The 14,529-nt window shown below is 32.3% G+C and overlaps 1 protein-coding gene and 2 long non-coding RNA genes across 10 annotated transcripts in view; 2 read left to right on the forward strand and 1 right to left on the reverse strand.

Annotated features, from left to right (window-relative positions):
• The window catches only part of scalloped (TEA domain transcription factor 1 homolog scalloped), a 173,229-nt gene that overhangs the window by 8,129 nt on the left and 150,571 nt on the right, over positions 1–14,529 (forward strand). The window lies entirely within an intron of this gene.
• On the reverse strand, positions 1,897–3,457 carry LOC147656798 (uncharacterized). The gene is made up of 2 exons (XR_015293922.1): positions 2,920–3,457; positions 1,897–2,537 (listed from the first exon to the last, which is right to left on the reverse strand). It is a non-coding gene; the product is annotated as an uncharacterized LOC147656798 (long non-coding RNA).
• LOC147656799 (uncharacterized) lies at positions 4,817–9,164 on the forward strand. Its single transcript, XR_015293923.1, has 2 exons — positions 4,817–5,275; positions 8,065–9,164. It is a non-coding gene; the product is annotated as an uncharacterized LOC147656799 (long non-coding RNA).

Here is a 14,529-nt window from a genome sequence, read left to right on the forward strand (position 1 = left end):
TTTTTTTTTAATAAATGTCACGTACACGTGTTGATTGTATCGGGATCGTTCGTTTATAAAACCGATCTGCCATTCGTCCCATCCGTGGCTGCATTTTCAAACCACACGGAATCACATTGTGGAATGAAATTTTTCCTCCCTCTTTTATTTCTTCCTTTTTTTTTTTTCTACTTTTTTCTTTTTTTTTTTTTTTTTTCGATCATCCATTCGTCATTAATAATGTAAAATTGAAAGCAGTAAATTAAACGTCGGCGAACGGTCGAACTGTTTCGCGCGGACTCGCTCGACCGTGCAAATTTCATCGATGAAAATCGTACACGACGCGTTGATTTGTATCATGCTCATTTGCCCGTAATATTATATTTCCGTAATATTGCAATCGCGAGCGCGGTTGTTGTAACGATACGGTACGATTGAAATCTGACGGGGAATCGGGCTGACTAGGCGTGCGAAAGTTCAATTTGAAGTTAATATTAAAAAAAGAAGAAAAAGAGAAAGAGAGAGAAAGAGAGAGAAGATATAATAGAAAGTCGATAAATTCGTTACAATAGATTCATTAAAAATAAAAATCGCGAAACGATCTTTAAGATTGATAACAAAATATTCGATAAAGAACGTCACAACTCTTCTCGTATATTTAAATGGATTAAATATTATTTTAAAGTGAGGACTAATTTTGGAAATAATCTTTTTTTATTTATGTGATTTATTAAGTAAATTAACGTGTATCATAAATTAAAGTTGTGAAAGAAATATTATTATTATGACGTATTAATAAAATAAATAATTATAGAAACGTGTCTTATTTATTTTGTAGCAATATATCTACTAATATTTGATTCCGAACTTCGTGACGGATTCGGGCGAAATCGAGTAAGATCGCGATTTCGTCCGAATGTGTCCGAATATTTCCGATTCAACCCGAACGCCGAATCTCGGGATCCAGTGTATTTTTACCTAACCAATATCCTTCGATATTTACGTATACTCGATATACGTATTTTACAGCGGTAAAAAAACATCTATAAATAATAATATAATAATAATAATAAATAATAATATCGCAAATAAGCAATTGTATCACTTCGATGTTTATTCTATAGCATATCAAATAATCGAAATAACACTAATGACTTCCCTTTCAGTCCAATAAAAAAATAACTCGAAAGAGACTCTATTATATACCCGAATGACCGATACCCACGACAGAATCGCGTGATTGTCGCCTGGCTGGTATGCAGACAAACTGTAGCGTTACCTCAGAAAGAGAGAAGTAGACGAACAGTGCGGTTTATATAGGGGACATAGAGGGGCAAAGAGATGATTCGAACGTAAGGGGCGTCCTGTCTATACTAACGTACAACACGTATACACGTGTGCACGTGTTGTGCGAGCACTAGGGGTGACTGGAGATGGAGAGGGAGGAATATACGAACATCGGCCAGGTGGTAAAGCCACCCCATGATTTTCTGACCCGTGAAACTTGCCTCGGGGGATAGAGAGTTCGGCCCCGCGCACGTTCTCAATCACGCGATTGAAATGCACACGTTTCTCCGCATTCAACCGGCAGATACGGGAGTACACGTGTACACACCGATAAATTCTCAACCGATATCTGTTGTTGCCGCGGCACACGTACTCTATCGGCCGTCTTATTACCGGATATCGAGTATCGATTACTACCAGAAACATTTTCTCTCGTTTCGTAATAACAATCGTGACGTCGTGTGCAACGTGTAACGAGCACAATGGCGGTGCACCGGTAGTGATCGCGGATATAATGATGCAGATTCGCGGCTCTAGAGTTATGAGACTTTCAATCCTACGTACGAAATGATAATTCGTAACGGTGTTTGAATATTGCTGATCCTTGGGAAGGGAAAAAAAAGAATTGCGTGAGAATTTTAGAGTGTAACTTTATTTTTCATTGATCTTAATAATAATAATAATAATAATAATAATAATAATAATAATAATAATAATAATTTTTTATCATTCGTTTATCAAGGTGTGATGTAGAAATAAAAATAAACGATGTAAAAAAAAAAATATTTCTTGAGTCTTGTAAAAAATGTCACGTTTACGTGATAAATTTTCGGTATGTACTTTATTGTACAATTTTTAACAATATATTTTCGTCGAATTGACGATTAGATAGGGAAAAATGATTTCGAATCGTTTTAATTGTCTTCATAATACAGAGAAACTTGCGAATTTCCGCGATTGCATCGTTCATTACAACAAATTTTTAAATTCCCCCCTCCTCCCCGGTATGTATTCATAATGTATTCATAATACATAAATCGAGGGGCGAGGGATCGGTTTCAATTTGCAATTCAAAAGGCCCGGACTTATTTCGTTTCCCAGGAACGCGAATATCCGTAATAAAACAGCCCAATTTCATCGTGCGATGTACTGTAACGAAGGATGCTAATCAGTTTTCACCAAAGTTTGCGGCTTCGAATTCAACTGCGCCGTTACATAAAAAACAATCCACTATTTGATCTGTTTTGTTTAAAAATTAATTTCGAAGAATGCTGAAACGAAGATACGATCGTTTATTATTATGGCATCTTATTTAATTTTTTTTAAGAATTCATATTTTGTACGTAACACATTGTTTGTGAATAATCATTGGAAACTTTCTAAAAAAAGACTCGTAAAAAGGAGTGTGCTGAATTGCTAAGTGAAATTGCTATTGAAAATTTTATATTTAAATGGTATGTATTTAGGAAAAAAAGAATAGTAACTTAATAATAATTATTACCATACAAATGTGATGTCTGATATATCTATAAGATATATATTCAGAAATAAATAATCAAGTATTTTATATCGTATTTTACTCTAAAATCATATTTTACTTATTCGAGATATAAACAATAATTGTTCATTATAGTTAATAACATTAATACTTACGTAAAACAATTCATGAAAATAATTTCTCTCATCTTGAACATAAAAACGATAGAGAGAACAAAACAATCAAGCAATAATTCCCTAGAATAATCGAGGATATTAATGCAAAAAAAAAACCATAAAATATTATGTTGAAATAAAATAAAATTGAATCAATTTCTAAATATAATCGATTCTTTTTCCCAAAAATTACATTGCTCAAAAGTAATTATAAACTGGATTAATATCAATTCTCCGCACTGATACATAATACACGAGACTTTTCTAACCACAATTTTATCAAAAAAATTTCTTCTCGATTATTGCATCATTTTTCTTCTAGGAAAACACATTTAAAGAACCAATCCACGTCTCGACGAATGAAACTCGTATTCCAAACACAATCTTGGCGAAAAGACTTTATAACACGATTTGGTCGAAAGGAACGATCGACGTGATATTACGCGCGCACGATTATTGTTGTTACGGTAGAAGAAACGTGTCATGGCGGACTCCCGTTTGGCGCCAAGTTCAAATGTCCCGAGGGCGTCCTTTCTCGCTCCTCGATCCACCGGTAATAGAAATCGAATAGAATCTACACGGTGGATGGTGGATGGATAAGATGGAAGCCGCTTCCTTGTTTGTTGAATCTTTCTCTCTCTTCACTACGTTAGAAATTGCCCTTGGGCCTGGTCTACACGGATAAACGACCCCTTTATCTTCTGATTTTCTCGACTCGAAGGTACATTCGACTTTAACAGCTATTTAACTCGAGTTTCTCTTTTTAGTTAGTGTTTTTTTAGTAGGTATGTATTTCGAGATGAATATTTCTTTTAGAATCGAAACGACGAGAATTCAGGTTTGTTGGATGAATTATTAGATGGATGATTTGATATAGGATATTTTAAATCGTAATATTTTATTGAATGAAATTCAATTGTGTATGGTGGAAAGTCAGCTTTTTATGTACTTATATATATATATATTTTTTTCGTTGAATTTAATATATGTAAAAAATTAGTTCTTCGATATTTTAGAATTTTTATGTAAAAAGATTTTATCTTAAGATTTTCTATTTTTATGTTTACGTTTTCTTTCGCTTTTCGCTATGAATAAATATTACAAAATATACATTATAAATTCTGTATTCAAAAAATTTTTTTTTTTATTAGAGAATCAAAAGCCAGAATCGTTAAGAATTAATCGTTGAGATTTATCAGAGAATAATTAACTTTATTTTATATTTTTTTGTATATATTCCACTCTCAGTATTTAATATTACGAGAATTTTAATTTAAAATTTATCGTACGTGTAGTTTAAGAACTTCGTTAAAAATTTCGCTCAAACATCGTTACCATTTTATTTATTTTATTTTATCAACCGAAATTACCAGGCAAACCAATGGTCTCTCTTTTCACTGCAGTAACGATGGTACTCATTTTATTTGCAAAAATTTCATCACGTTATGAAAATAAATTCTGTGGCATAAAATAACCGACCGATGAATTCAATTGTTTCCGATTTTTAATCGGGAAATCACTTTGACAATTAACACGATCTACACCAACCTAATAACGAGATATAAAATTATAAATACATATAAAACTCTTTCCTCTTGATATAATACACATTCATTATTATCGATATCATTTAATTTTACGGAAATGATTTTTTCTCATTCAAAATTATTATCGAATCGCGTAACTGTCACTTTGGAACAAAAATAATTTACTATAAATAAATTACTATATAGTAATTTTTTTCATCTAGTTTTATTCGTATTTTGAATGTATCGAAAACTAAACGAAAAGTATAAGTATAATAATATCTCTGATATTACCTCGATAATCTCGAATAAGAAAAAGAAAATAAGAATTTCGATTATTTCCATCCATCGTTATCGATATCTCAACGATATTATCGATATTTATCGATAACGATATCGATAGTTAATAAGTAAGTCGTAAATACCCTAGTGCTGTAGTGTGCACGAATTCAATAGCAACGAATGGAAAAATTTTTCAATCGAATTTTTTCTCTAAAATTATACGGTTTTCAACCGAGCATGGTACGTTTAACGTTAAAATAAATTCATAGGCGACACGATTCGAATCGATGAAATAAGGAAGCTCGCGTATTTTATGTTCCAAGAAACTTCGACATCGATAATGAAAACCGTTTCGTGGTCACTTGACGCGATTGCATGGATGGTTCGATCGTACGTGGTTAATGGACTGGAAAGTTTGGTGATTAGAAAAAGATAAAAAAAAAGAAAAAAAAAAGTTTTCTTCCAACGGTAAATTTCTCACGAGGCTAACCTCCGGGTAATTTTAATCGTAATATTTTCTGCGATGATTGCTGCTCGATATATACGAGGTGAGCTACGCAAGTAGGAAAATCTATATAATTTAATCTTTTCAGGATGAAATTCTTTTACTATGGGTAATGGAAAAAGATTTTTTTTTTCAATTATTTGTGATCATTTATTGTTTATTCCAATAACTTGACTTAACATTTTAAGAAATGTAAAAGATAAAATTTTAAAAAATAGATAAAATATTCTTCTTTAACATTCTTTATTTTCGATTCAAATGACGATTAGTTAAGAGTTATATAATATCCGATTTGAAAAAAAAAAAAAAAGAAAAATTCTAAATTACTTTTAAGAGGCAATAATCTATTTTTATTATTGTTGAAAACAATTTTTTTTTATTCAGATATTTTTTTCGTGATACATGCTCGATGATATATGCAAAATTAATTAAAATGTGATTATTAAGATTATTAAAATTATAAGTTAAAAGAAATCCTCTTCACTTTTTAATTTGATATAATTTTATTACGTATAAAAATCAATTATTTTCATTTTTCATAAGAATATCTTCGTGAAACCGTGTCGACAAATATGAATAAAAAAACTTACGAGGATAAATTAAACGACGTTATGAGCTTCTGCGATGCTATTAAACATTAATACACGTATGTGTGAGTGCAAAGTGCAGGATTTTTTTTTTCTCTTCTTTTTTCATCTCACTTTTTTCGTTCTCTCTCTCTCTCTCTCTCTCTCTCTCTCTCTCTCTCTCTCTCTAATAGATAAAGCCTGTATAATGTGATTTGAAAATTAATAAACTACTTTTTATAGAGATCATTTATTCTACTGTATATTACTGTAATAATATTCGCATATTTAATTTTAATACAATCTAGTAGATTAATATGATTTAATATTATGTTCAATTTAATTTAATTTGATTTAATTTCTTGATCTTTTAAAAAATGCCAAAATCTATTACATACAATTTTAATTAGAACAGAAATCTACAATTTATCATTTAAGACTGATTTATAGTTTCAGTCTTAAATAAATAAATAAATATTATAATAGCATTAAAATAAACGCAAAAACATATTTTAACTTGTTTCAATATAATTGCAGAATAATTAATTCAAATTCGCAGAGAAATCTTATGAAAGCTACCAATATTTCAAATATAAAACAGAGAATGTTCCAATATAAAACAGAGAAAAATCCCTAAGTATTCGTGGTAACAAAAAAGTTACTAAAAAATTCCCCATTCCAAATTCCCTATATAATAGTACAAAATTATCCGCATACACGTTTCGTTTCTCGTACTTTCAGTATCAGGAAACTCAAAAAAAAAAAAAAAAGTTCACTTTTACCTCATACTTAATATTCTGTTCACACCTCTTATTATACCAAATCTCTTACATATAATTCGGTCTTCTCCAAGAGTTGCATTATCCACGAATTCTTGAATCGAGAATAATAATAATAACAATTACAGTAATATCATCGCTCGATAAAACAGTTCGATTGAAAGAAACGATGGTGAAACGAAAGTAAATTTTTATTCGACGGATATACAATGGATCACCTATCTCCGATTAAACGTAACGGTCCGAGTCGCGAGAGGATCGAGTACGGTGAGCCGAGTAGCCGGTTAGAAAGGTGAAAGATCAATAGGAAGTCGTAGCGGTGGATTTCTCGAACAAGTTGATACAGACGCGATTCTGTTCGCGAGGTCATCGAGCAATGGATTTGCCAAGGTGATCAAGAAGTTTCTAGTCGCCTAGCAGTGGCGCGAGTCTCATTTCAAAACGCGTAAATTTTGCGTACTTTATACGTATTTTAATATGTATATATTACTTTAATGGGTGTATTATTTTAAACATTAAATTTTTTATTTATTTATTCTTTTCTTTTTTAAATATATTATTTCGAATTTTATTGATTACCTTCCGCGTTTTAAACGTAATGGAGTAAAAGGAATTTGTTTAATAAATATTATACAGTGTTCACGTTTGTAAATTGGAAAAGTACAAATTTAACGTGTCGTATTTACGTATCGACATCAAAATAAACTCATTTTTAATTCTCGTCGAAAGGTAAATTTTTTTTTAATTTGCGGTGCGTTTATATCAATTTACGTGATTTTCGTGTTTTCCTTATGCTCGACAATATTGTTACAAACGAACCGGTTACATATAAAATATAAAAAAAAGAAAAAAAATATGCAGTTAGTGGAATCGATGAACGAAATTATTGTTCAAAGAAATAAACAAATTATCCAACTAAATCGATAACCCTCCCCCACCCGAAAGAAAGAAACTCGATACGAAACGAAAATACGCGAAAGCATAATAGCGGCGGTCGCGCTCGAGAAGGTCGAAACCATCGTACCTATTTCTAGTAGTCCATTAGTCGGTCGAGTAGGCGAGGGAAAAAAATGTAATAAACCGCGACACGTCGCGTCTTCCATAACGATATAGAAGCGTCGACACCGGAGAAAGATTAAATTGCCGCCGCCCCTACCAACCCCTTCTCCGCACCTCCCTTTCTCCATCTTCCTTCTTTCCTTCATTAGGAGGCCGAAAGATGGCCACGATGAAATTTGCCTCCCCCCTCCCCACTGAGAAAATTCATCCTTGTCTTGTGCATCGTTATTTTACGTAAAAGAAAAAGAAATTGGAATACTTACCCAATTTCATTCGTATATTAGATTGTGAAATTTAATTACATTATTTGATTTCTTTAATTAATATGACAAAATTTAAGAGTGAAACAACGAGTTTTAAATTGGAATTAAGAATTAAGCGTTTGGTTAATACTTAAATTGTTGTATTGATCGTTGAATTTGTTACAGGTATGAAATATTTTCGAAGAGATTCATCACAACACGTGTCAAAACGTGAAACTGTTTACCGTGCGTAGGTAACGAAGTAACACGTATCCAACTAAAATATCGGCATCCCTAGTAATTGAATTAAAATGATAAATATTCGTACAAAATGTATTATACATTATATTAATGTCAACAGGAATAATTCGAGTTTTGACGTGTGATGTAAATGAAAATTACATAAGCAGAACCATGGCGAATTATTGGCGAGTAAAGTTATCCGCCCGAACATTATCCCAATTATTGTTACCCATAAATATTTCATCGATCCACTAGTCCCGATCTAATAACACGCCGATTTATCGCTACAAATAAACCTCGAAAAACGATATAATAACAATAATATATATTCATTTTCGATGAAAATTAATTTTTTACATCCTTTTTTTTTTTTTTTTTTTTTTATCGAATCCCTCGAAATGGAAACTCCATTTTGCACATCCCACTCCCTCTCTATCTATTTTTCTTTCGTGTTTGCGTTTCAGCATCGTTGTTGATGGTAGCCAGGGACGACGTCGAGACGTCGTCGTCGTCGTCGTCGTCGTCGTCGTCGTCTCTCCACGGCGACGGTATCATTGTATTAACACGGTCGAATGGAAATTACACCGACTTGGTCATCTTACGACGTCATTTCGCTTTTAATGAACAACGAGCGCTCTACGATTCCTTCGTTTTATCACCACTTTCTCGGAGTAACAGCATAACATTCCATTCCTTTTTTCCTCTTTTTGGCTAATGCAAAGTAATTAACTCTTGGATTGATTATATGGTATAAACTTACGATATCGGGTCATTTATGACCCCATATCGAGAATTCCGTGATATTTTAGAATTAATTTTTTTCTCGTCGTTTATTATTGAAATAAAGTTTAAATGGGTCGGGAATGACCCGACATCGATTGAACGAAGATCAACGAAGCACGAGATTTCGTGAAGATTACGTTTTTTTCACGATCGTTTTATGCTAATTTTGGTATCGATTTGTAGATAAAACGTTACGATTACTGTTATACGAATATTTAATATAAAATGGTGCTTTAAATAAATTTTTTATGTTGAAAGTTCGAGAATTTTATTAATTATAATTTTATTTTAAGTAAAATTAAAATTAAAAGATTATCCCATCGTATCAAAAATTAAAAAACCCCGCGACAATCCTCTAATCCCTCTAATTTACTTTACCTACCAAGTCGTACACGGAGGGTAATTGAATCATGCTTTCCTTTCCTCGTTACACGTTCACCCGTAGCCAAGACGTTGTGTACTTCTTTCCACAATTCGGAGCAGACGGCCGCACCGTGGAAAATCGTCGGCCAGAGTGAAACTTTCTAAGTGCAGACTGCATAATCCATCGCATGTCGACGCGCGCGTGTATTCGCGTTCTAACGTCGAGCTATTGTTTCGCGGGCAGAGAAAAAAACGGCACACTCATTCAGCCAAGCTTGTGTACGCGCGTGGTCAACTTTTAACCTCGATGAAAATGTAACAGGTAGCTCAGAGTCGAGAGAGAACGCGAAAAAGTGCGTAACGATGCTGTGACGCGTATATAATCCATTCTTTCGACAGTAACGTGATGAAATTCATCGGTCTTTAGCTTTTTCTCTTCTTTCTTTTAATGGAATATGTTCGTCGACGTAGAGCAGTGTGTTTACTTTAGCGTTTTTTCGTTATTCAATTCTTGAGAATGAAATCTTTTGAACTTCAAGTATTTTGAACGAGAAATTTGACATGTACTTCTTGGACAGGTTGCATGCATTTTTTTTCTTCGTCGTTCGAAGACAAATTCACAGAAATTATCCAGATAAATGTCAGGATATATGTGTATAGATTTAGTTTCATTGTAGACACTAAAGGGGGCGCTAGTGTATCATGCAAGAATTAGTGGATAGTGAAAGTTTGAGGAATGGGTGGATTGTTGAACTTTTAACTTGTTGATAAAAAGGTTTGAAATAGTTTTTCAATTGTACCTAATTTGATTATTAAAATTAGTATTATACGTATAATAATTTGATTTGCATCGATAGATTTTTCTCTTCTCAAAGAAATCTTTCGAGATTACAAAATTCTAACCTAACATTTGGTTAAGTTCTTTGATATTAAATAACAATTATAATGTTATATCGACAATAACTTTCTCTCAAAGGAATTTTTCAAGATTGCAAAATTCTAACATTTAATTTCTGAAGAATTTTCATTCGATCGATATTACATATATAAGATTGAAGTATATAAATTTTAAATTATGTAATTTGAAAAGGTATAACTTTAAACTCGATCAAAGAATCGGTATAACAGCAATCCTTACGATCGACCAGGATAATATAAGTCAGATCAGTTTCAATAATGTCTGGTTGTTGGCCAGGCTCCAAGTCTTTAAACATTATGTTACATCAGTCTTTCGATACCGTTTTCGCGCCTGTGTTACCACTATTTTTCACTTTGCATACCGCGATCGTGTATGCTGATCGATGAGCCGAGAATGTTCGTCCGTGGACGAATAGAGATAAATCTGAGACAGTGTGTACTTAACGTATATTATCGTACACGATGCTTCGATGCCACCTTTTATCGTTCCCTTTCTACGAACAATTATTAATCGCGAATTAAGTACTCCGTGCATATAATTTCTATGAGAATGTTTATCCATGTTTGAAATTGTCTCCGAAATCTCGAATTATTATCATTGAAATTATAATCTTTTTAGATTGCAAAAAATTATCGCAATTTTTAATATTATGGAAAAATTAATGAAAATTAATGATACGAGAATTGTTGCGTCTCGATTAATTATTAATGCCGTGAATTTTCGTAAATATCATCGTAATAAAATAATTCTAATTATAATTATTCCAATAAAACGATAAAAAAATTAATAGTCATAAACAAATTCTCTCTTCAATCATTTTTTTCCTCCTAAAGAAAAACATCGAAAATTTTCCGATTAATCTAATATTTCCAAAATCTACTAGATACATGCATACTGTAATTATCTACTACCACACAATACGTATCAATCAAAATGAAGAAAAAAAAAGAAACGTCGTTAATAAAAGTCGTACGGATTTTTATCCACTCAACTTTCTTCCGTTTCCGTTCCGCAGTTACTTCGACGAAGAAGCTGCTGGTAATCAGACACCGGAATATACAGTGTCGTTTTTACGTATTATTATTGCACCGCCGGTTAGATTAGATTAACGAGCCAGTCATTAACTAAGTTTGCATCGCGTATACGCGATGAGAAGTCTCGTTGCCCTCTTCTCCCCTCTTCGTTCTGCGCGCCTCGCTCCCCTTTCTTCCATCTCTCTCTCTCTCTCTCTCTCTCTCTCTCTCTCTCTCTTTCCCCTTTCTCTTTTATCCCTCTCTTCTCGTATCCTGTTGGCTCGATGCTTGATTTGTCACAGTGCCGTTTGTGTAAGCACACTCTGTCATCGTTCGTTGAATCCGCGGAGCAAAAACTATTTTGCTCCTTCTTGATTATCCGATGTGTCATGGAAAATAAATTATGCTGTTTTATTGAGTTTTATTATGCTTTTCTTTTGGAACATTATAAACGTTCTGATATATCGTTGTAGATGTTGGAATTGGGATTGAATTAATTTTTTTTCACGGCGAATTCTTTTTATACGTATGATTAAAACAGAATTATTTTCTTCTTTGGTGTCGTGCAATTTTGTTAAAATTTTTAGAGTCTCATATTTTACGTTTGATAAAAGAAATCTATATATATATATATATGGTATTTAATTAGAATTAAAATTTTGCGAATTTCAAATTCAAAACAGAGTTACAAATTAATATTTGACTTTGAACGAGTAACGTCTTAATAATCGATTTTATCCATGGAACAATACTAGTCGCCACCACTGAGGCGATGCGATCCATTAAAAATTTATGGAACGGTACTTTTCTTTATTAGTACTGGATCCCTTCTTGCAACCACAAGGCGGTTTCTTCTACTTCGAAAGCGGTTTATCATAACATCGGCCTCTCGGTGACTTGTATGTCAGGCCTTCCCGTTCTAGTTTTATTTTTACGCGAGGATGGATTTATTTCTAACAGTAACTACGCTTGTGCGCCTAGGAAATTGCAAATTTATCATTACGACTTTGATTCACTGATTCTTAATTCTCATTTACAGTGTATATATAAATGATACTTTTTTTCGTTCATTTTATACAATTTTTTATAATTTATGTTAAATGATGCGTGTTACTAGTCAAGTGTTTTTTGTTAATTAGTTTTACTTGGAAAATTATATTATATATCTGTATATTATTAACTACTTGTATATATATATATGTTATTAAATTAATAATTATGGAATTAAAATATTGATTTTTTTTTTTTTTTTTTTTTTGATAACAAAATCTATAAAAACGAAATTCTAATTAAACATGTAATCTCTATAGTACGTTAAAGCTCTCGAAATAACTTCAAAGTTGTTTCTGAGAACTCTAAATCAAGTATCATAATATAAAGGCAGACTTTGATCTTCGAGAATATTAATTGTATTATAGATATATGTTATAATAATGTAAAATATATCATAAAATAATCAAAATATTACGAAAAAAAATACTCTTACTATATTCTTGCTATACTTTCACTGCATTAGATAATACAAAGAAATTGTGTGAGTCATCGTACATATATTTATATTCTAGTTTCATTCAACGATTCATGATCTTCTGTTTAATCAATTTTCGAATAACTAAGCGGTAAATACATTTTTTCCTTTTTCTTTTCTTTTTTTTTTTTCGCCAAAAAATCATTAAATTTTAATGAATTATATTTTCTTTCTGTGTAAACATCGCAAAAGATAATCCTCTATTATCGATAATCGATAAAACAGAATTTTCTGCTAACCTCTAAATAAATTTGTTGCTAAAAGACTTCGAATCAAACGAAATCGATCGATCATTCCTAATTCTCTCTGATCAACATACGCATACGATGTGATTCGTGCAAACTTTTAAAAACTAGCAATTGAAGTTTTATTTATGAAACGGATAACGATCAAGCGTAACGACGAGTGTCTGGAACGACGTGTACAGCCCCTTGTCCTCAAGAGACTCGACGCGAGTAGTTTTCATTAGGACTCGAATTGGCCTCGGGGAAGCGTGGTTTGGTTGGATCTTGCACGGAGGGCCGTCTAAGTATATCCATGTTATTTCTGTCGGGAGCTGACGCACTGTTTCACTCCTCTCTCTTCTCTATTCGCGTCTTCCAAAGAATTATCCTCGTGTAAGCAAACCGCGATACACTTGGACCGAAATTATTTCGCTTCTCGAGAATTCGATGGTAGGGGATTTGCCTATGGTGTCCCATGTCTGCCCTCGTCACTTCGAAGGAAATTCGTGTTTGTTCCAGGTACGGAGAGTTCAGTCCTGTCACGTCCGATGATTTTCCAAAGATTTCGATTCATTTTGTGGCTCGACAGATTTTGCCTATAGCGTATTTATTCCATGGCCTCGTGACTTTGGAAGAAATTGGTTGTCATTTGATTGTATTGAGATTCAATGCGTCTCAAAATTCTGATGATTTTGATTATTAATTTGGATTCTGTGTCTTAATGAGTTTTGCCTACAGTGCATCTATATGGACTTTGAAAGAAATAAATGTTTAAATATTTATTTGAGGTTTAGTAGAATTTTCTATCTTTTTGTATCTATTTTATATTATCTCTGATGCTATATTTTGCTATATTTTAGGTGTTTGGGGAATTTTGAAAAGAGGCAGACTTGTTTCAAGAGATCAATTTTATGAGAATTTTTATTAGGAAATAGATATTGGATTGTGATAAATAGAATTGGGGGATTAAGAATTGGATTAGTTCATATCTAACTAAGGAGTTCTGAGAAATAGTAGAGTACAACTGGAAGTTATTGCCAAAGTCACTTTTAGTCGTCGTTACTCAGTTTCTCTCTGTTCATGACGAGGAGTTTTATTGCGTGTCCAAGCTGTTTTATGAGGATTTGTCGAAATAGGTATTGCTGATAAATTGAGAAATTAAGAATTGGGTTAGGTCATGTTTAATTAAGGGTTTTCATAGGAACGGTGGTGAAGTTTTTACTTCTGATTATTAACTGATTCGAATATGAACTTGGTTTTTATTTTTATTTTTATCGTTCAAACACTTGTATACTTGTTGTTTTAAAAAGAAAAAACATTTTCCACAACTGCTCTGCAATTAATATAATAGCTGTTCAAAGTTTAAAGAAATTGTATTTTTATTATTTATTGTTACAATAATTTATGAGATGCAATCATATGATCGTGAGAAAATGTGTATGCAATACAAAGTGTTGCTTGAAGTAATTCAAAGTCAGTCAGAATGAACATAAGTTAAATTAATTTAGATATAACAGTGAACTGGTTCATAAAGGGAGAAAATAACTGTTCTTCAGTTATAATTAAGACACAAGGGCA

The sequence above is a fragment of the Apis florea genome, unplaced genomic scaffold (genome assembly GCF_048593485.1).
Source record: "Apis florea isolate Af1SG1 unplaced genomic scaffold, ASM4859348v1 contig_3496_pilon, whole genome shotgun sequence".
In the NCBI taxonomy this organism is placed as follows: Eukaryota; Metazoa; Arthropoda; class Insecta; order Hymenoptera; family Apidae; genus Apis; species Apis florea.